Source organism: Acomys minous (genome assembly GCF_964271855.1).
Source record: "Acomys minous genome assembly, chromosome: 1".
Lineage (NCBI taxonomy): Eukaryota > Metazoa > Chordata > Mammalia > Rodentia > Muridae > Acomys > Acomys minous.
Window position 1 is genome coordinate 185,469,337 of NC_140483.1, and position 23,572 is coordinate 185,492,908.

The following is a 23,572-nucleotide window of genomic DNA, read 5'->3' on the forward strand; positions in this document are numbered from 1 at the left end:
GTTGTAGTAGCTTAAATGAAACATGGACTCCATGGACTCATGTATCTGAACACTTGGGGGCCTGCTGCTGCCGCTGCTGCTGCTGCCACTGCTAGGGTTCTGGAACCTTTAGGAGGTACAGCCATGCTAACGGAAGGCGTCAGTTGGGGTGAGCTGTGAGTCCCACTCTACTTTCAGCTCGCTCTCTTCTCTGTGTGCAGTTGAGCTACTTCAACCTTCTGCTCTCATTGAATGTTGTCATATCTCCTTCACAGTTATAGACTCTCCCTCTGGACTCATAAGGCAAAATAAAATATTTCTTCCTTAAGTTGCCTTTGCTCATGATGCTTTATTACAGCACCAGAAAATACCTAATATATTGGCTATGGCTAATGCTACACTGATAGGAAGTACCAGGACCTAAGTTAAAACCCCAGCGTGCATGAACTGCAAGCCATAGGAGCAACAGCACAGCACGGCTTATCTCTAGACTCCCCTGGCAAGCAAGTGGTCTGCCACACTTGGAACCTCTTCGCCAAAGCTTTTTCATAAGACGACTCCGTTGGTTGTTTTTATTTTCTGTGTGACAAAACATCCTACAAGAAACAACTGAAGGCGAGAGAGGGCTTCTTCTGGCCTAAAGTTGGAGCACATGATGGTGGTGAAGGGATGGCGGCAAGCAAAGCTGTGACTGTGATGGAAGAAGCGCATCACTAGACACATCGTGGCCAGAGACTGGAAGCAGAGACGTGAATTTCGGTGCTCAGCTGACTTCCTCCTTCCCCACCTTTGATTCAGTCCGTGAACCCGGGGCATAGGAAGGTGCCGTCCACACCGAGAGTTGACTTTATTTTCTCAGTTAACCACTCTGGAGAGGCCTTCAAAGCTACGTTTCCAAATGATTATTAATCAAGTCAAGTTAACTATGGAATCACTTACTAGCCAGCAGAATAATGAAAATGAAAACAGATCCTGTCATGAGCCACTAACAAACCTCTTCTTGTTGTCTTCATCTTGTTGTTATTTTAAAGCAAATCTCTATTAAAGTAGCATCACTCTGCTGGCTCTGAATGAATTTAGTCAGGATGAGATGAGGTCGCTCAGTGGTACAAGCGCAGCTCATTCAGATGGCTTTGTGCATTTGAGTCCAACCCATTGCCGATCTGCTATTTTCCTGTGATAGAAAACAAATAGAAAGAGAATATATTTTCCCCACAACTTCCATTTCTTCAAGAGACTTCCTTATTTCCTGATTACTAGTTATAGTTAAAATAAATTGAGCTAATATCTAGAAAACAGAGAGCACGGGCATTTATTTATTTAACTTCTCTATCCTACTGCCCCACTGGATGAGGGAGACCATGGGGGAGAGCACACGAGGTTTGGCCTGTTCCACTTCACCTAGCTTCTCACCCTCAGCCAGAGGCTCATTGAGTAGTGCTCCACCTCCAGCTGGGAGGACAGGCAGGAAGGGTCACAAGAGACAGTACCTGGAAGGCATAGAGGCCAGGTCTCCCTACAACCAGATCTTGGATTTGTTTATGAGCTTCTCAGTTTCCATGGCCTCACAAGAAACCTTTAGTGGATTCCTAGAGGTTGCTAGAAGGTAGGTCAGGAAAGAATGGGGACAGTAGGCAATCTTGTCATCCATTTGTACTGTTAGTTCTATGTTAACTTGACACAAGCTAGAGACATCTGAGAAGAGGCAGCCTCAAATGAGAAAATGGCTCCATAGCATCCGGCTATTGGGCATTTTCTTAATTAGTGACTGACTAGAAGAGGGACCAGCTTATTATAGGTGCTCCCATCTGCGGGCTTGTGGTCTTATATGAAAGCAGGCTGAGCAAGCCCTGAACACCAAGTCAGTAAGCAGCTCTCTTCCATGTCCTTTGCATCAGTTCCCGCCTCTGTGTCTGCCCTGTTGGAGTTCCTGTCCTGACTTGTTTCAATGATGGTCTGTAATGTGGAAGTATAAGCTGAATAAAGCCTTTTTTCCCAACTTGCTCTTTAGTCACGGTGTTAGTTGCAACAATTGAAACCCAACAGAAGACATCATTATATTATTGTACTCGAATTCACTTGACTCTGTCCTTCTGTCAATTAGATTCCGCAGCAGCTTAGTCTCCTCTGTGGCACTGAAAAGTGTAGGCAATGAGCAGCCAGCCGGGACTCTCATCTGCCTCCTTGACAAGCAGGCCAGGACCAGAAGCCCAGAGGCTTCCACAGGAGTTTCTGTGGATAAAAGATAGAGGGAGGCGGGACATCCAATTCTCCCAGCTCCTGAGTAGGTTCTGTGTGAAACTGTATCTTTTCCCAGGACGTGAAGCTTTTCTACCCTGAAGTATAATGCTAAGAATTTACAGGGGACACTTTTAGAGATAAGGTAGCAACCAGCTCAAATGTCCCTTAAATGTTCCTGAAAATGATTACAGTACCCCTGAATCCAATACTGTTATCCAAATGGCAGCCCATATTCTAGTCCCCTTTATACAATGAATATTTCTAAGGTCACCATTATCATGAGAAGGGATTTTTCTATTTCTGTTATTTAAAGCTTTGTAACAAGCAGGGCTACTAGAGAGGGATTCTGGTGAGACTGCATTTGGCCACGCCATGCACACTGACCTTGAACTGCTCTGCTTGTATTTTCTCTTTGAGAAATCTATGCTCAGAATCTCAACAACAGGTGCCTCTAATTTCAATAGTTGATGCCTCTTAGGTTGGGTGTCACATGGCCTCTGGTAGCAGGACACATTCTGTTTCCCCTTTCCCTCTTGGCATTTGATCAAGCTCCTAGGGACAAAGTAGGAACTTGTAAATCCAGGAAAAACAGAAATTGTTACCTAATAAAACACCAACAGACTTTCCAGGCCTCGGGGAGTGTAACACCACTGCCCTTTCTAATTCTTAGACCACATTCCAAGTGCAAAATGGAATCATTTTTGTTTTCAAAGTGATGCTAATTTATTATCCATGGTGCAAATGTTGACTGTGGAAATGAGACTTCAAAAAGAATGTCTGTAGCCCATAAAGCTTGGGGGGCGGGGGACGGAAATCGGTAAGGAGTGAACAGAATCAAGTAAGTTCTCCATTCCAAATTGACTACACTCAACAATTCGTCTATTCATTCATTAAGCATTCTATTATTGACCTATTCATCTCAGAAACTTCCTAGGTTCTACAAACATACAGATGTTTGGTATGTTCATTTTTCTCCAATGGAAATGATGGCTGACTCAGAGAGAGATGGGCACACCAAGGACTGCAGGCAATGCTGTTATCTTAATGCATTTGTATTATTAAGCTGGTGGAAATATCAGAAAAGAATTGCAAGAGAACGGGATGTTAGGGAAGATATGAAGAAATGAAAACATTTGAAAGATAAGAAATCTTGAAGGATAATTTGTACAGTTAATTTCAACAAAGCTGTAGCTCTTCCAAGGAAAAACTAAAGGTAGATGTGTTGAGGGATTCTACAAAGGATGACTCAACTTTATAAGGGTTGCCAGACTTATTTTGCCTGTTTCTTCCCCCCAAGAATTCTGTCATGCTGTTTCCCAGGAGACTGTAGTAAGTAAAAGTCTCAGTACCTCAAGATTCTTGGGTCACATATGAAAAGGAGTTTACTTGAAAAGGTGTTAAGAGCATAAAAAAATAAACTTTAAAAGAATAGAAGTGATACAAAAAGCCTGGGAGGAGAAATGAAGCCAAGGTAACATGTAGTAATTTAATGTTACTGCCTCTGAGGAGCAAAGTGGCTGGACCCACACTGTGCATCTGTAAAAGCCCATGGAAGCCAGCAGGGCGACAGGTGAGGTCTTTGTATCCTGCTCCAAGGAATTAACAAAATTCTGGACATCGTTATCCACTTTCTATTTGTATCATTTTCCTTGCTTTACTATCATCAAGTGTTTTTTGAACTTTTGACGTGTATATACCATAAGATATATGATTTTAACACTTATCACATGCACATTTTTGTGTAACCATAACAACCATATCTCTCCACAGTTCTACTCATTATGCGAAACTGTAACTGTGTGGCCAGTAAACAAAACTCTTCCTTCCCTCTTTGTGCGGATTCTTGTCCAATTACATGTCAATCTTTGTAAAGTCCCTCCTCCAAATCTATGTGATTCTGTGTAAGCGAGGGCTTCCTGTGACAAACCTTCCATCCTGAACAAAGTCTCCTAGACAGCACCTGCTGACTATGTTTAGCCAGTCTGGAATCTACACCAGAACTTTGTGCCCTCCGTAAGAGATACAGAGATAGATGGCTGGGAGGGATCTAGTTATAGAAACTTTGGGAACATGTGGTTTTCCCAATGTTATGCACAGCTTTAATTTTTTGAGCTTGGGTATCAATCTAGAGGATCTGAAATTATAACCCTCACAACTGTTGAGTTAGACAACTATATGTTTTTTTGCTCTTGGTTGAACAGAACACTTGATGACATTTTTTACACATGGGTCACAGCAACTCAAAATAAACAGGTTCATACTCTAAAGAATTACTCTTAAATAACAGCATAGATTAACAATTATAATTAAACTGATAGTTATTTCTGCAAGATGCAATTGAGTAGATAGAAAAGTCTGGACTATCATGGGGTGTTGGAAAGGTTTGCAAGAGGTCATAGTGTTTTCTTTAGTCAGCGTTTCAGTATTGTAATAAACTATCTGGGGCAGTTAGCTTTAATAAATACAAAACATTTATTTATCTTATAGTTCTGAAGACTCATATACTTGCATATAGCAGGTGATTTCTTGTGTGGTTGTTGTGGTGAACGCCAGATGGAAACATTGCAGGATGGTCAGGAGCCAACAGTCATGCCTAGTAGCAGAGTGCGGAAAGAGCTGTGTTCTCATAAAACCTACCTTCTAGGGTAATACATAATGACTTAAAGATCTCTCGCTTTGCGTGTCTCCCAAAAGTTCTGCCACTTCCCAGGCCCATCACCACTCAGCCCAATCCCTCAGTGACCAAGGATACCTGGAGTGAACAACCAAACAATGCCCAACCTATAGCTAGCTGTCCTTCAGCCTAATCTTAAAGGTTGATGTAAGTATACTTTGCACATAAATCCTAGACACTGAGGAACATACTAAAGATTGAGGCAAGACTGGCTAAAGGTGCTACAAACTATTGAAATGTTAAGCTTTTCTTGAACCTCAGTGAGAGATGAGACCTTCCCAGAGAGGAACCAGGATAAATGGTTAGGACATAGGTTGGCTGGAAAGGGAAGCAGAATTCTTTTGCCGTGACCAAAAATAAACTCTCCAAGCTGGATCTGTTCGTGTGGATACCCCGTGGGTTCTCGGACTGAAACCTTGTCAAAATGTTGCCGGTGGGTGTGATTCTCGAGGAGATCTGTATCTTTCAGCAGTTTTTTTTATTGTGAATAGAATCTACATAGCGAGCAAAGGAGAATAGGGAGCCTTGAGGTTTTACTGTGTTCAGTGTTTCTATTTTCTACCTCAAATGCATTTTCTCCTCCTAAAATGGGAAGTTCACCACATAATCCCTGCACTGGCCACATTTCCACTGCTCATTTGTGCACTGGGGTGGATGAAGAGAATGTGGGAGGACAGAATAAGGGCGGGGAGAAGTGGGAAGCAGAGACTGATTTCCACTTCCCTGGGAATAGCACGCAGCTTGCAAAGACAGTGAGCACATCCGGCACGCTAACGCCATGGGTGGCAGGCGAATGAACCGTCTTTTACTAGACTCTACCCTGAACAGTGAGTACTTCTGTCTCTCCTTCCTTGAACAACATATGATGCCACAATGTGAGTCCATGTTGGCAGCAATGGTTCCCATGAACATGGAAGGAATTGAAACTGTGTGAGAAAAATTCTTACACAGGGATTGGGGGGAAAAAAGCTTCGCTGCCACACAACCATTTAACTCTGTCCGTGCTGGTGGCACAGGGACAACATCTATCTTCCCTTTGCAGATTTATTATAAGCATTAAGGCAGAGAACATTACAACATAAATTTATCCTGTTTCCCCTTTGGCGTCGCAAATGATTCCAGGAATATATATACTGTTTTTAAAATGAGATGTCTCGCTATCTTGAATTAGACTATATTGCACTTGATCAGCAAATCACTTAGCAAGGCAGTAGTTGGCACCCTGTTAAGTGCCAGGACAATGAGCACTCCATCTCTCAAGGACTCTATGGGGAGACAACTCTTTCATGACTGAAATGGTACAAACAATACAAAAACATACTCTCTGTAAATGACAGCACTGAGTGCTTAGGGTTTTAGCTCTTTGAGTTGGATAAATCTGGCCTAGAATTATGGCTCTGCGAATTAACTGCACACTTCTTGGGTATGTTATACAACACCCTGGATATCTGTTTTCTTAGCTATGGAGTAGGACACTAAAAACACTCCAAGTCTTTGTGTTTTGCTTGCCACTGTTTTGTGGATAAGAAGACACCAATTGTGCATTATTCTGCATAGCATGTCCCTGGTAAGATATCTCCAACTGGCTAAAACTGACAAGACATTGGAAAGCATCTTACTCTCGGTGGGGGTAATGAAAAAGCATAACCTTGCAGACCGTATTTGTCATGAACCATGAAGAGTGAAAGCGGTCACCACAGGAGAATAGAACATGACGGAAGGAGAGTAATACATCCCAGGGAAATGCAGTCTAGGGGGCTGGATTCTAACTATGGGAGAAACGGATCAACCAATGCTGCAGAGCCAGACATTCAGTGAGGGCCACAGAGTTCTTAGAGGCAAATGGAACAGGACAGTTAGGATAGACGTAAACCATAAAGCACCAGCTTGCTTTGATAAAAAGCATAACCAAACAGTTCAATTAATTTGCACTAAGCTAAAGCAATGATGAGTAGAGAGAGGAAGTGAGCCATTTAGGTTAAGTGGCATAGTCGGAAAGGATTCCCACACATTTATGCCTGAGATTATAAGTAATGAATAGTGCTGATTCAGTTAAATTGTTTATCCTCTCCATATTATCATTTAATGGCATGTATGTAAGCATTTTATTTTCTGAAGAACATGTTTTGAATCCAATCAACTGCTCCCCAAATAAAAAACATCCTGGGGGTGGATACACACTTCAAGCTACTTACTGCTGTATAACAACCCTGTTCTAACGATTAATTGTCTAAAATTGCGACTGCTTTAGCAAATCTCAGGGCCTGACTGAGCTCACCACAGATGGGCAGCTCTGGTTTGTTGGTGTTGTCTTAAGCTGCAGTCATACGATGCTCAATGTACAAGATGGATCACTCACATGCCTTCTACTGGGCTGTCAGCGCGGAGCTCAGCAGGGATGCTGCGGGAAGCGCCTCATCTTTGAGCCTGACCTTCCTGTGTTGCTGGGAGCTCCAGAAGGAGGGATGTGGAGGTCCTGGATCTCAGGAGACCCTTTGCTTGCTGCTCGATGCCTTCTGTTCAGTAAAGTCTCTCTCAAGACCAGCTCCAGGTTCAGGCAGCAGACACATTCACCCTGAGAGGAAGAGGAAGACAAAGGCAAAGCATGGGGAGACTGATGGGGCCTGGCTTTGTGTGAGGTTGTACTTAGCTGAGAGATGTTCTTAAAAGACCCCAACTGAGGGGAACTGGCTTGAGAACTGTCTCTATTTCAATGACTAGGAGTCTAACGTTCATGTCAAAGGATTGGTTTCTAGAGAGCTTCCATTCTCACACAGCCTCCTACCCTGCATTGTCACTGCGTGATTCTTCTGGTGGCTGCTGATCCTAAGCTCCAGAGCCTCAGAGACGATGGGCTTTCCAAATGAATCTTACACGTGCCTATCAAAGTCACTGATGCACTGGAGTCATCCCCTGTCTACACCCACTCTGAGCTGTCTTTTCCTGAAGGAAGCCCTGCGTCTTCTAAGCTGATGCAGGCGACTCTGCCCATGATTCTGACGATACTTGTCAAACTTCAGCTCGCTAAGGAGCCCAGCTGGGAAGGCAGCTGGAAGGAGCGTTTGACTCAAGGGCTCAGGGTGAAGCTTGCTCCTGAGCAGCTCAGCACGTTCACTGACTGCCATCGCTGCCCGCCCGTAAGAAGTAAGGGATAAAGCACAGACTTGAACGTGTGCCAGGTATTGTTTAGCGTCCATTTTTATTTCAAGACTATTATTAGCCTCCAGGTCTTCTTTTCATTAATCTTTTCAAATAATTTCCGATCCCTCTTGTCACCTCTATCTTCTTTTGTGTGTCTGCTCTGAGCACTCTAACTCTACTTCTGTGTCCAGTCTCATGACCTAAGTCCATACATTACTCCAACGTAACATCCCCTTTCCTCACCCACAGCCCACAGCATACATGCAGTCTATGGTCATAAAACAAGACAATGTTTCCAACACAATGGCTTTGGTGCATGCTGTTAAAATTGCCCACCATGCAATGTGTCCATCAAATAAGCTGGAGATGTTTATCTAGAGATAAAATCGCAATTAAAATATTTTCTATCCAGAGACCTGCCCACTGTATTGACACATGGGACTGGAGCGGAAAGACGCTCAGAGACCTGCCCTCCACTGCGAGGCACAGTGAGCCTTCAACACACAGAGGCCTGCTGGCTGCCACACCACACAGAGGAAGTCACTCAGAGGCCCCCCAGCCTCCAGGCCAGCCTGCAGCAGGAGCCACTACCATGTGCAAGCATGTGGTGGACAGACGGGAGTGAAAAAGAAGCAGAACAGTTTGAGCATTATGAAAAGAGCTGGGACTGGAGGTATGAGAGTGGAGCCAGCCCTACTAGCTGAGGCCGTGGTGAGGGCTCGGTCTGTGCTGCCACTAAGGGCAAACTCTGGGTCCACAGCCGTGCAGCAGTGGGAGCAGTGCCGATGCCCATGGCTCATGTTACCACTCCAGAGCGAGGGGACTTCCTGGTCTGGGCAGCTGCCCAGGACTACCACATCGTTGTCCAAGGGCTGTGGCCCCACCCCTAACTGTCTGCTGCACTTCACTGGCTGCTGGCTTCACTGATCCCTGAGAGCAGCATTCAGGAGAATGGGCCCTACATCTCACCAAGGAAGCACAGTGAAGCTGGCCCTGGTGGTGGGGGCACAGGTGAGCCAGTCTTGACGGTGTGAATGTAGGAGAGCTGGCTCTGCCATTCATTTGCTGTAAGGCAGTGTGGGTGCAGGGTAATACCTCCCCACTTCTCCCTCCGCACATTAGGCAGTCAAAAGGGCTGGCTAAGCACCATGAGAAGGTGAGCTGCTCCTGCCCCTCACCAGCTGCAGCACACAGGGGAATGGGACATGCTCTTCCACTGGTAGCTGTCTGTAGAGGTATGTGGGTACCGGTGAGCTGGCCAGAGAGCATGAGAGCTGGAAAGCTAACCCTGCCTCCTGCTGATTGCTGCATTGGGAGGCCTAGCCAGGAGCAGGGCTGGAGAGCTTGCCCTGGTGGTATAGTTGCTCGGGAAGAGCGTGCAGACTGACCAGGTCAACTACCACCCAAGACCAGACCTAGGATTTTGAGTTGGCCCATCCCCACATCAATATGCATCGTCTTTGAACAGTTGGGTCTCATGAAAGGGCCTTTCCTGAGGATTCAAAGCTGCTGGATTACATGACCATGACACAGGGCTGTAGGCTCAATTTTCTTAACAAATATATTTGGTTACAAATTTATTAATGGAAAATATGTCACTTATAGCCTGACTAACCTAAACAATAATAAAAGAGGATTAAAGAAAACAATAACAAAATCATACGGATATCAGTTCTGAGGAACGATTCTCCTGGCGTAATCAGCAGGATTTCTTCTGCTGGAACCTGGAGTAATCAGAACCCGGAACCTCAGCAGGAGCCAAAGCCCCAAAGCCTTCCCTCGAGCAGTTCCCTCTAGGAGCGTCTTGAAGTGGAGCAATGAATAGCTAAAACTACCCCAAGTCTCCGAAGGCCCTGCCTCTTATTTCTGGCTCATTTATATGTCTCCTCCCAGAGTCTGTTCACGGACCTTTTCAGCTGGCAACAATCAAGCTCCCACATGAGGTGGTTGGTCTTCTAGTGGATTAACATCACCTGTTCTCTCACAAGCCTGTCCGCCATCCAACACTTGGGATTATAACAAAAACAGGTTTACTATCTCTCCTTCACAGGGCGACAACAGGATAACCAGGAGGGGTCTCGGTGAGGATCCAATATTGATGGTGTCACTGGACCCAGAGGCCTCCACTCAATGGCTCATTGCAATTAATATCTGCAAGTGAGGATGTGTGGGCAAAGGGACACACTGTGGGACACACTGTGGGACACACTGTGGGACACACTGTGGCACACCACAGCCTCTAGGATGAGATGTTTCCCAGGCTTTATTTTGTTTTGTTCATTTTTTGTTTTGTTTTGTTTTGTTTTGTGTGTGTGTGTGTGTGTGTGTGTGTGTGTGTGTGTGTAATTTAGGAGGAGGGGGCAAGGACAGAGGGTGGATACAAGGGGACTGGGAGTTGAGTGGGACCAGGATGTATGATGTAAAACTCACAAAGAATCAATAAAAAGTATAAAACATAGAGAACAGCAGAACAAAACCCAAACTTTAAAAATTGCCTGTTTCATGACAGCATTTCTCCTCCTAGAACTGATTCAGAAATTACTCCAAAGATGTTCACTGCTCTTTGAATAATCCCCATCAAAACAATCTTTATGTATTGTTGTAAGTTTTTCATACTTTAAACACATTACCATAAAATCTTTGAAAAATAAACCATACTTTCCCAATGCTATATATCTCATATCTAGGCCCAATTCAGTATAATAGTTACAATAATGCATCAGTTAAATATATAGGTTAAAAAGTTAACAGTGATATTTGGCAATATGAATAGCACAAACACCAAACGTTGTTGTCATCAAGTCTCCTGTGTTCCTTTTGCAGCCATGTGCTGCTTCTCAACTAATAGAAAACAAGAAGGGGATGATTCAAGGGAAGCTCTACCTTTAGTGTGATTTTAACTATGATGTCTTTCAACCCCTTTCCAATTATAAGACATATGATGACTTTATGAAGCTTGTTAAAAGATTTCTAAATCATATAACCAATTCTTCCTAAATGATACGAGACAGAAACCCCCAAGTTATGACACTTAGAGGGACAGTAATCCTATCATGCACACTTTCACCAATAGGGTTTTATTAAGCTTTTGTGAACTGAGCTGCGATCATTGGCAGCCGGTACAGGTCTCCCACTGTGAGCCAAAGTTTCCTAGCTCAGCACAAAGACCTAAGTTACCACAGCTTCAGCAGATGGGTGATGCCGATAACTTGGTCTTGACTTTTCTTCTCTTTTGTAATTTCTGTAAAACCCTGGTACTTCAAAGCAGTAAGGGGCTATTGCCAAAAGAGAAAAAAATAGAATTTATGGAATCCTTGTCTCAAAGAACAGAAAGTACTCCCAATAGACACATTTTTCATTTAAGGATGTTGCATTACATCAATAATACCCTTTTTTTTTTAATTGGCTCATCTTACAGGAAAAAAAACTGCGCATTTCCTTCTAATCTGATATTGAGTTCTTTGCTTGTCATAAGCTTCAAGAACGTCACGGCTATAAACTGATCCAACAATTACAAAAATAATTATTGAGTTTTTAGAACTGTTGTGTACAGTTTGGTATTATGAGAAAATGTAAGCAGTACGCAGCCTGCCATGAAGATAGCACAGCCAGGTCACTACATGGCAGTGCAGGGACAATGACAAAACAGGCCCTTCACATTCAGTAATGAACAAACTAAGTCAACACTGGCTATTTCTCCAAATTAAGAAAGGCATGTTTATTTTGCTTTTGCCCTTGTGTACTTATGTGACTGGCTGTGCTTTGCCGTGAGAGTGAGGAAGGGAGAGAGGAAGAGTGTTAACCTCTGTCTGGTGGTGGAGGTCTGTCAGACCTGCTTGTTTTCTCCCCATCTCTCACCCCCAGATCAGCCACAATAACCACCTAATGGACACTTTATTTTATTTTATTTTATTGAAGACGGGGTTTCTTTTATAGTCCTTCTGGCTGTGTCCTGGACTCACTCTGTACACCTGGCTGGCCTCCAACTCACAGAGATCCACCTCTGCATCCCAACTGCTGAGATTAAAGGCATGCACCACAACTCCCGGCCCAACGGTCACTTTAAATGGAGTCTAGGTGAGTTTGCCACAGCTATGCTTCACAAAGTACATGCTAGAGCAGAAGAAAACCAAACATGCTGAAAACAAGACTTCAACAAGGATGTGCTCTAATTTGGGATAGGGTGGAGGAGGAGGTGTGTGGGAAACTTAATTTTAAGATGTCCGCCTTAGAATCTCCCTTAACTATCTCACCACCAGCAGCTAGGTGATAACAGAAAGATGTTAAGCCTGTTCTTCAAATGTGGCCCTCAGTCCTACTAATCACCTCAGGCAAGATGCTGAAGCAACCCAAGGAGAGGGTTAGGAGAGGGAGGTAGAAGGAAAATGCCTGTTAGGAGAGGGGTGCGGCTACTGTGGAATAGTACTCAGCCTCATAAAGGAAGAAAACCCTCACCACTGAGGGAATGTGACTGAGCTGGGAAAGCATGGTGCCAATGACATCAGCCAGATACTTAAAGAACTGTACTCTGTCTTTACACATAAATCTGAAAGTTGAGTTTATGGACACACAGGGTAGGAGGATGGGTACCAGAAGCCAGTGAGTTGGGGGGAAAAGGAAAGACGCTGTTGAAAAGGATAAACTTTTCAGTTCTGGAGTGAAGTCATAGCAAATACACAAAACAGTGAGTACAGTTAAGAGCATTGTACTGAGACCTCATACTTTGCTGCTAATTTGAAAATAGTTCTTCTGAAATTTTGTTTACTTTGTATGTGTGTGTGTGTGTGTGTGTGTGTGTTTGTGTGTGTGCGTGCGTGCGCGCACACGCGCCCACAGAGACCAGAAGAAGATATTGACTCCTCTGGAGCTGGGATTGCAGGCAGCTGTGAGGCCCCCTGCACAGGTAGTTGGAACTGAACTCGGGTGCTCTCTAAGAGCACTACAACTGCTATCCTCTGAGCCCAGTCTACAATGTCCACCATGGAAAAAAATTAAAGCTGTTGAAATCCTTTTTGTCTGTCTGTTCATTTGTTTTTTTAGGGATAAGGTTTCTCTATGTAGCCTTGGCTTCCCTAGACTAACTTTGTAGATCAGGCTGGCCTCAAACTTAAAGAGATCCTCCTGCCTCTGCCTCTCCAGTGCTGAGATTACAGGCATGCACCACCATGCCCAACTAATGCTATTGAATTCTATGCCTGAAATTTACCAGGACTATAGATCACAAGTGTTCTATTATAACAAGTTCCCCTGTGAGGAACACATGGTCACTTAGCTTGATCATGGAGACTGTTTTACATTGTAAACTTGTAGCAAAACATCATTTCGTGTATCTGAAATACACACACACAAATATACACACACATTTACACACACATTTATACACAAATATATATATATACATATTTGCTACTTTAACTTCAATAAAGACGAAAATAATAATAATATAATTTTCAGTTTTTGAAATGCACCCCCTCCAAGAATGCTAATAACAAAGGACCATTCTTGGGAACAAGGCAGAGAGCAAAGTTTCAAAACCTACTGCATCTCTCCTGAGTCACACTCTAGGGAAGTGACCTGCGTTTAACAAGTGTTGCGGTGATGTTCATGGAGACCCTTGGCCCAGAGCCTGAGCACTCTGGCAGAGGAACATGTCAGAACACAGCACCAGATGCAGTGGGGGCTATTAGCCCAGCAGGAAGAACTCAAGGCAAGCTTCCCAGCAAAGGTTAGCACCTGACACTTTTTAATCTTCTAATTCAGCATTTTCTTCTCCCTTAAACTCTGCCAGGCCATTGACAACAATGCCGAAGCCTAACAAGAAGTGCCAACTGTCACCTGCATGTGCACTGAATTGTGTCACATGAAAGACACTGAGCTAGAAAACCTAAGTCTTCGAGTATTAAACGACCCTGACGCTTCTCCAGGTAAGAGGTGTGGGTTGGGGGTGGGGTGGGGGGGAAGGGTGGCCATTGTTTTTATTAGCCGGTTACCCACAAGGAAGCTATCTTATCTTTAACGGCCATGAGAAAGCTTACCTTTTGTTACGGAGGACAACTGTTTCTCAATTTTTATGATTTGTAAAGATAAACATCCTTGTAAAATCAATTAAGAACAAAGAGCATAAACAGTTACCCAGCAGTCAAGTGACACTCTGTTTCTGGGGACAAGGAAGCCAGACTGAACTCAGACTTCCTTAGTATGAGGGAGAGGGAGAGTATGCCTGAGGGTTTTCTAATGTGAGCTATGCAGTGAAAGGACGCTTTCCAAAGAAGAGCTGGTGAACTCTCAGGCTTTCCTAAAACAATTGTGCATGAGAAAATCATGCCTCAAGGGAAGAAGAATTTATAACAAAATTCAACTATGCATGTACTTGGCCTCTGGAGCCAAATTTTACTATATGCTCTCAAAATATGATGTCCCTTTCTCTTAGAACTTCTTATAACAATTGTATTATATTAACCAATTAAATGCTTTTACCTCACTGTCTATTGATTTCTCTAGACTATAAACTCTTATTGTTCAAGGAACTGCATGCTTCATTTTTAGTATTATGTTTGAGTATGTTAAACAATAGCACAGTGCTGGGTATCTAGTAGGTATAAGGTATATACATTATATATATATATATATATATATATATATATATATATATACACACACACACACACATACACATATATATCACATATATGTAACACACACATAATCATACTTTAATGTTGAGCCATCTGCTCACTTTACTTCCTAGTGGAATATAGAAATTGGATCATCAGGACTGACTCCCTTGTTCTTCTGTCATTTGTGGCTCTCAAGCATATGATTTGAGTTCCCCGTGACAAGAAAACATCTAGTATTTTGGCTTTAATTTACAAAGAAATCACTGTGAACCAGAGACAGCATTGGATTATCTAAAGCCAGAGAGCAAATCATAAGGACTGAGATTGGAGTTTACGTTTTCTGACTCCTGCGCTTTCACTTGTTCCCTGTCCCTTCAGAACAATGGCTTAAAACACTCTGTGTTCTTCCACCATGAGGTGTGGTCAAGGGATCTTGAGACAACAGTAAGACTATGAACATGGCTGGTGCCCTATACTAGCGCCACCCAAGTGTCCTGTGCATTACAGAGCCTGGATGACAAATATAACAAATCTCAAGTCTCAAGTGGATTCTCAAAATGTGTAACTTGGTTGGTTGGCTTTTGTTGTTGTTGTTGTTGTTTTTGTTGTTGTTGTTGTTGAGTTTTCTAGGAAAGGAGTTGTGAAAATCTGAAGGGAAACTGCACAAATCACAATGCTTGACTCATCGGCCAAGCTCAGTGTCAAAGCTGCACATGTCACTGCTCTTTCTTTCTTCCACATTGTTTAAATTCATAAAAGAAGCCTCTCTTGCTCAATTTGCCTCTGTTTGTGATGACTTAGCACTCAGTCCATCTTGGTTTAGGGATGCAAACATGTTAAATGTCTTAAAGAGCTTTGCTTCTGTGATTTTAGCAAAGTTATGTAGTAGCTGTACTGGAATGGGGCACACTAAAGACTCTGAGAAGTCATCTCCATTTCTACAATGAAGGAGTGTCTACCATCTGCTCACCTGGCAGGCACCACAGCATGCCTGTGATGGACTGTTGCACCAGCAGCTTGGTCTGACAAAGGCCTTGCATGGAAGGAAAGGCCATTTTTAAATATGATAAGTAAACAATGATTAAGAATTTCCACATGGGCTCTGGACTCAGTAGAGGCAAGGATTTGGTTTTTAAATCTGAAAGAAATGCAGGAGTGAACTCCGTCTTACAGCTTGGAAAATCCATGATTTATGTACTTGAACATTGTCATTCTCATCCTCATGCGGCTCCAACTATTGGAATACTAGAGGTGAGGTTGCTTTAGGGCCCCAGGAGAGCCTGGCTTCCTTTATAGACTACGTAGTTCCACACTCACTGCTGAGCAATGAATCTCTTCTTTTTAGTCCATTCCATGACAAGGTTTTTAGAAGTAGAACACTGTAGAGCAAATGTTCGCACCATAGAATAAATGGAAAGTTTCCCAAAAGCAACCAGTCATAACTTTTCTCAGCTACTGGCTAAGCATTTCTCCAAGAATCTGATATCGTTACTCAATATCTTCTCACACATCCATTGTGAATATGACTTTACTCATTCTTACAGATTCACAGTTTAATTCACTGCCTTCATTGGAATGGGGCTACCAGATGGACTTAGACTTGCATGATGTTGGAGTACTCTAATGAGAAGTTCGGCCATTATTTCATATTTTTCTGTTGTCCACCATTTTCTTTGATCTGAGAATTAGATAGTTCTGGAATCGTAGTGCTCTCTTGGTTTCAGTAAATTTATTCTTTTATCTACTGAAAACAAGGTTCCTTCTCTCTCCTCTCTCTCTCTCTCTCTCTCCCTCAGTTCATAATTTTTAGAGTATTATGAAGCCATTAGAAAATAAGACTTGAATTGTGAGCTGCATTAATATCAGGCTCCTAGTTTCTGGTTTTGAGTACAACCTTCACTTATAAAAGCATTTCTCCATTCAAACAAAGGCAAAGGATATATAATCTCAATTTCTCTCTTTCTTTCTCTCTCCTCTCTGTTCTCTCTCTTGGTTTTCATTCTTCAAAACCATTTGTGTACACAAATCCTCTTTAAAAGACATGTGTAGAAGAATATGTAAAAGTAGGAAATGGAAACACTTCCTGTTCTCTGTATGTTTAACTCTAAAGTGGAGACAGATCCTAGCCATAGTTAAAATTAAATGAAACTAATCCCATTGACAGGTGATATGGTATGCTTCAAGTTCATGAAATTTCAATCCACCTGTGGTCCGGGGTCTTAGTTAGAGTTTCTATTGCTGTAATGAACCATCACTATTGAAAGAAACTTGGGGAGAATGGGGCTTATTTCATCCTATAGATTGAAGTTCATCATCCAGAGAAGTCAAAGAGGGAACTCAAGCCAGAAACATGAGGCAGAGCTGATGCAGAAGTTGTGGAGGGATGCTACTGTCTGGCTTGTTCTAGCCTGCTTTCTTACACACCCCAAGACTATCTGCCTAGAGGTGGTACCACCGGCAATGGGCTGGGCCATCCTGCATCAATCACAATTTTAAAAATGCCTTACAGTCAAATCTATGGAAGCATATTCTGAATAGAAATTTATTATTCCCAAATTACTCTACCTAATATCAAGTTAATATGAGACTAGTATGATTCCCAGGAATTTGATATTGTCTTATGTCCAACCTGAAACTGAGATCATGATAATATCATCCTTTCCTTTATAGGGTAGTTGGTATTATTTATTGAGTTAATATATGTAATGCTATTGGAGCAGTGTCTAGTACTTAGCAATACATGAATGTTGGCCATATTGTAAGGAAACCAATGTACATATCATTTACTAAATGCTGCTTTGTTTCCTTTCCTGACTCTAAGTTCAAGCCCATAGACAGCTTATTAAGAGCAGTACAAACCCAGGCAGAGCAGTACATGCCTGTAACACTAGCACATGAGAAGCCGAGATCACTGGACCAAAGCCAGCTTGTACTGAAGAAGCTTTCCTACCTCAAGGGAAGCCCAGGATACATAGTTCAAAGAAGAAGAACAAAAAACCCTTCTAGCACAGACAAAAGAGCTATGGGTTATTCATACAATTTCCTACTATAAAGTGACAAGAGAATAATCTTCCACTGCATGGAAAAATATAGATGAACTCCACAAATAAGATATTGGGTGAAAGAAAGCATTAACCAGGAGAGATTTGAGGCATGAACATTTATGTGAGCTAGTTAGTGAGTGAACCATCTACTTCTGGCCATAATGGTATCATTGACACTAGGCAAGTCCTGCTATCAACTAAACATCAGGAAAAATGTATAAAGCAAATGTTTTTACATATTGGGAACTGAAAGCAACTGCTTTGTTTCTCAAGATATGCTAAGCTATTTTTAACCCATATCTGTAAGTTGACACACTCCAGACCCTGCTTTAGAAGAGAGAAACCCAAGTAGAACACATTGGTCCCCAAGCTAAAGACAAGATCTCAGGATGGAGCTACAGGTTGAGCAGTTAAACACAGAATGAGTAGGGAAAGGCTCTGAGGTCACTAGCTACTGGTGCTCACTAGATTTCACAGGGGGTTTTATTATTATCAATGCGCAAGAAAATAGCCTGTTGGAAGTTTGAAACATTTATATCTCTGAATTTCTCTCTGAAAGACCAACGGGATGGCTTAGCGGGTAGAGGCAGTTGCATCTGAGATTGATCCCAGGTCATCAAAGTAGGAGGCTCCCACGGGGTATCTTCTAACTCTGTGTACACTCCGCACAACACAGTGAGTACATGGTTTTAAAGGCAAAACAAGCAAGATTTCTAAACCATAAGAAGGTATAATCTGAAAGTGAATTTCCTACCATTCTTTAACACTCAATATCCAACATGTCAAGTATCCAATCAAAAGTTATTAAGTATTAGGGTGAAAGGGGGAGAGAGATGGTTTAATGCCTAAATGCATACACATAAATTAAAATAAATAAATCATAAAAAATTAAAAAGTACTGGATATGCCAAAAAATAAAGCAATAAATAAAACCTGTTGTTAAGAGAAATAATAAATAAATAGGCAAAAATGAATAAAGATGACATTAGTAGAAAGTATATTGTGGAGAAAGTAGCGTAGAGGAGATTAGAGGAATGAGGGCACCTGCATCACATCCTCTTCTTTCTAGGCTGAGGGATCATCTTGGAAGAAGAGACAGAAATATGTAAGAGCCATACTTTGTAGAATACTACATCAAAATTGTGTTTTGGGAACACTGCAGGCAAGTTGGACATATGAATTTACAGTAGTTGTGACAGCGTGCCTATGACCTCCTGTAAAATGAAGCCAAACGAAATCTCAGCATGGAATGAGGAGACAGTCACAAAGCCTCACCCCCAAGATGAATCGCTATTGACAATTAGTAGCTGCTAGGAGAAGGGAAATCAGGTTGTTTTTAAGGTGTGTGGCCCTTACTAGGTCAATGATGCTGCAGTAGGTAACCCCCACACCTAGAATTATACGGGTAGCACACACTGGACTTGGTTCTCTTGCGTCTCTTTCAGTTTTATAGAGGACATGAAGCTGGTAGCGATACACATAGGTGGTAGGGTTGGTTCTAGGTTCCACATAAAGAACCTGTGGGGATGTGATGACAATGAGAGATTTCTGAGGTTCATTTATAGTAACTAAAACCAAAACAATCAAAAGTGCTACAACTTGTGAAAAAATGTCAAATCATCTAAAGTACATACAAATGGTGTGTAAGAAAGAAAAGGCAGAAAACTATTTAAATAGATAATCACCAAAATATTTCTGGGCTTCCATAAAAAAAAAAAAACCCACAGGTCAACAATTCTGGGAGCTTAAAGAAGAACAAATTTTAAAAAACCCAAAAACAAACAAACAAACAAAACACATACAAAACACTTATTACTTACATTTCTCAATACCAATGATGATAAAATCTTAAAATAAATTTGAGGGGAAATGTACATAATGACTGACTAAGGTAATAATCAATATTAAATTTACATCTGAAATAAATAAAGCCATGGAGCATGATATTTGATGTGCAATCAGGAAAAAAATTTAAAAGGTATTAATTGGCCCTTAGGCAATAGCTCAGTTGGTAAAGTACTTGATTTGTAAATATGAGGAACAAAGTTAAATCTGCAGTAAAACTCCAGAGGTGGCGTCTTTCATTTATAACCAAGCACTGGGAGGCAGAGACAGGTGGGCACCTGCAGCTCACTGGACAGCCACCCTTGTTAGCCAGGAAGCCTCAGGTCCCATTGTACAACCTTGTACCACAAAACAAGGCGGATCTCTCCTGAGGAATGGCATCCAAGTTTGAACTCTAGCCTTTACACACATGTCAAGACAGGCACACACACATGCATCTACACACAGGTGTACACATATCCACACCCACATAAAAACAAGGAAAATTTAACTTACAGTTCTACTCACAGAAAATCCTCCAAAACAAAGCAAAGTTAATATACATCTAAATATTTAAGAAGCCATCACCAATATAAGTAGCAAATATAGAAATGCGCATATTGAAGGAAATCACACTGAAGAAAAAAATAGAAATAAGAAAAATGAAGGTTAAAAAAAAAGAAAGGTAAATCCAAAACATATATTATAGCCTCAATCTTAAATTTCTTTAAAAGGTAATGGCTTAAAGCAAAATAACAACAGAAATAATGATAATATGCTAGATGGCTGCCATAACATGACCTGCATAAAGACAATAGCAGTTGGCATGCCAGTGTAGGTGGGAGAAGTTTTGCAAGGCTCCACCCCTAGGTGAAGAGTTACAGGAGATCAATGGCTGCGGAGAGAGGGAGACTCTGTTTTCTGATTGGCAGGTTTGAGCTCCCTGGCAGGTTATATAATTCCAAAGTGGTCAGTCCTGGCACATGTGAAATAAGAACAAAACAGAGAGAGAGAGAGAGAGAGACAGAGAGAGAGAGACAGACAGACAGACAGACAGACAGACAGACAGACAGACAGACACAGAGACAGAGAGAGACAGAGACAGAGACACACAGAGAATGTTTTTTCATTATCAATAACTAAAGAGTTCATGAATTTGAGAGTGGGTGATTCTCTGGGGTATTCCCGGTAACCACTGAGCTCACTTCTGAGGAATGGAGCCTTAGGCTTGTTCTGAACTAACAGGAAAGTGAAGCCTGCCAAGGAGTCAGCTAGGCTTGTTTACCCAGTCCCCATCTTAATGACGCAGCATGGCTGTCAGTCTGTCTGTGAGCAGTCTGTGTCTATCTAGGATAGAAAGCTTTGCTTTGATACTGGTTTAGAAATATACTTGAAGTCATGCTAAGAACTGATGCAGTTAATTACCAGATTGAGTTTTACCTTGTTTTCTTGTTTCACATTTTCAAGGTTAAGCCTAGGATGGGTAATTAAAATCAGAGTGTGTTTAGCTCAGCTGTACTTAATAGATGATGGTCCTCAAACATGTCAGAAAATCTGTAGAATGAGTACATTTATATGCTTATTATAAAGATGGCTGTGACAGAGACTCAGCTTCTAGTGGTTACCCAACGGCCTCCGAGAAGAATTAGGGACAATGGCAGATGACTTCACCTGGATCGTGATACTTAGTAAGACTGCCCCAATTCCAACTCTCCCTCTGCCAAGGCCATGCCTAGCCTGTGGGCAAACATGGAGAGTTGACGGCCCTGTTTTGCCTAGACAAAATAAGGTCAGTCAGTCAGTCTCAAGTGTGCTGGGCCTGGCAGATGAAAACTGATGCTGCCCTAGCTCCTCTGCCCACAATGGCACGGCAGGAGCCTAGTGGGAAGGCAGTCTGGAGAGTGAGCAAGCCTCTGTCATATTTATCTATACACAGGTCGCTTGGATTATGCTTCCTGCAGAAATTTGTCTTTCTCAGGTCACTGATGGGTTTTAAGCTCAGTTTAACAGCAAAAACCAAGGCTTCAGTTGCCTTCTCAGAACAGTGTAACCTAAGAAGCGTTTGAGGGTCTGAGAAGGTGTTTTAAGATTGGCAGTAAGAAAATGATTTAAGGTATATGGAAGCTCTTCTCTCTTCTATGCTACTGTTGTGTTAAGACTGTTCAGAGCTTTAACATTAACCATATTTTAAATTGTCTCCCAGGCCAGTTCCAACTCCTTTTGTAAACTGAAAAATACTCTTGTCAGTTTCAGGAGATCCACTCAAACACACAAGTCACACTCCAGGTAAGTCTGTCAATCAACAGCCTAAGTTTCCCACCTATTTTGTATTTCAGAGGGTGGGATTCCTCCCCTATTCCCTGGTCTTGGGACTGCCCTCCCCCCAACCACCAAACCTTAGACCTAGAAGTCCATGGGCCTAAAAGTTTCAAATGTGTACCTTAGAAAAAAATTACCTCCTCTAAACTCCTTAACTTTATCTTCTGCCCCTAACATACATACATACATACATACACACATACATACATATATATATTTATCACAGCTCCTTCAGTATTACTCCAAGTAGCATAGTATCCAACAATATCCATGTCTGCCTATATATACTTATGTATATTATGTATACATTTAGGTAAATATAAAACCATATGCTTACCTAAGGCTTTTTCATACACATAAATTTAATATGTAATGCATATAATTTTAGGTTCAGGAAACATTATGGAAGAGGGAACAGAAAGACTGCAAGCTCCAGAAGAGACTGTGTTGCTTCAAAATGGCTACCTAAACTAGTGCTGAACAGTGGCACTATCACTAGACATGCTAATACAGAAGGGGAGTAAAATCTCATGGAGCCCCACACCTAGACAGAGTACAACAAGTGAGAGGCAGAGTGTGCCTTTCCAGGGTTGACTTTCTAATTAGTTATTCAATGCAAAGTAGTCATATACACATAAACAACAAAACAGACTCAGCAAGTAGGTGTGTATGTGTATGTGTGAGTATGTGTGTGTGTCTATGTGTGTGTGTGTGTGTGTGTGTGTGTGTGTGTGTGAATTACAATAAAAGAAAATGAAGCCATCAATTTAAGAGGCAAATGGGTCAAGAAGGCATGAGGGAGTGGAGTAAGACAACATAGGAGGTTTGATAATAGGGAGGAATTGTTTACCTGTATCCTAATTTAAAAATATATTAAATTGAAGGATAGCAGGCTACCAAGAAGAGACTTGATACTCTATGAGCATATACAGGGGGAGGAGGTCCCACTCAGTCACAGTCATAGGGGAGGGGAGTAAGGGAAAAATGGGAGGGAGGGAGGAATGGGGAGATACATGGGATGGGATAACAGTTGAGATGTAATATGAATAAATTAATAAAATATATTTAAAAATAAATAAAAATATATTAATTTTAAAATATATGAATATAATCTCTCTTAAAGTAGCTTGTTGTACTGTACCCAGTCCTCCTGAACAAGAGTAACTGAAGCTGTAGAAGGCAAAACAATAGACAAGGAAGGGTGCTGGTGGTGACCAGTCAGCTCTGACACATAAAGCAGGCAATATACACTGCATTCTTCCGGAACCTCTTCCACTAACTCTTCCCTCCCCTTGGAAGCCTTGCTGGCCTCCAGTGAAGCAGGAAGTCCTAGGCTTGCTTGGTGCACTAGCAGCATCCTGTGGTTCTGCTAGGGCCTGTGTTTAGTGATGAGGTGACGTGTTTGTTTCTGTCTCTCAAGCTAGACTGTGTTAGCCACTCACACCCAGCACAAGGTCTAGCAGATGGGGGGAAAGGCATAAAATTGCTTGAAGATGGGGGGGAGGGAGGGAGGGAGAAAGGGAGGGAGAGAGGAAGAAGGCAAGAGAATGAGAAAGCAAGCAAAGTGATTTTCTAACACTGGCAGAGGGGGAGATACTCTTGGACTCATTTGTCCAGCAAGTTTCCATTTGCATCTACTGTCACAAGTGATTAGAATCTTTCTGAATCCTCTCACAGCAATGCCTGCAAAGTCTTTGCAAGTACTAATCCAGTGCTAGGCTGGTGCCGCGTGT

The 23,572-nt window shown here is 42.1% G+C and overlaps 1 long non-coding RNA gene across 2 annotated transcripts in view; it reads right to left on the bottom strand.

Moving 5' to 3' along the window:
- Positions 1 to 553: 553 nt before the first annotated feature.
- LOC311605472 overlaps positions 554 to 23,572 on the bottom strand; it is a 29,624-nt gene continuing 6,605 nt past the window's right edge. The window contains exons 3-6 of one of the 2 annotated variants that reach the window (XR_014781971.1): positions 7,254 to 7,469; positions 2,605 to 2,772; positions 2,049 to 2,211; positions 554 to 1,153 (exon numbers count right to left, since the gene is read on the bottom strand). This is a non-coding gene — a long non-coding RNA (uncharacterized lncRNA). Of the gene's footprint in view, positions 1,154 to 2,048; positions 2,773 to 7,253; positions 7,470 to 23,572 lie in introns of both variants that reach the window. The other variant, XR_014781972.1, reaches the window with a different exon arrangement.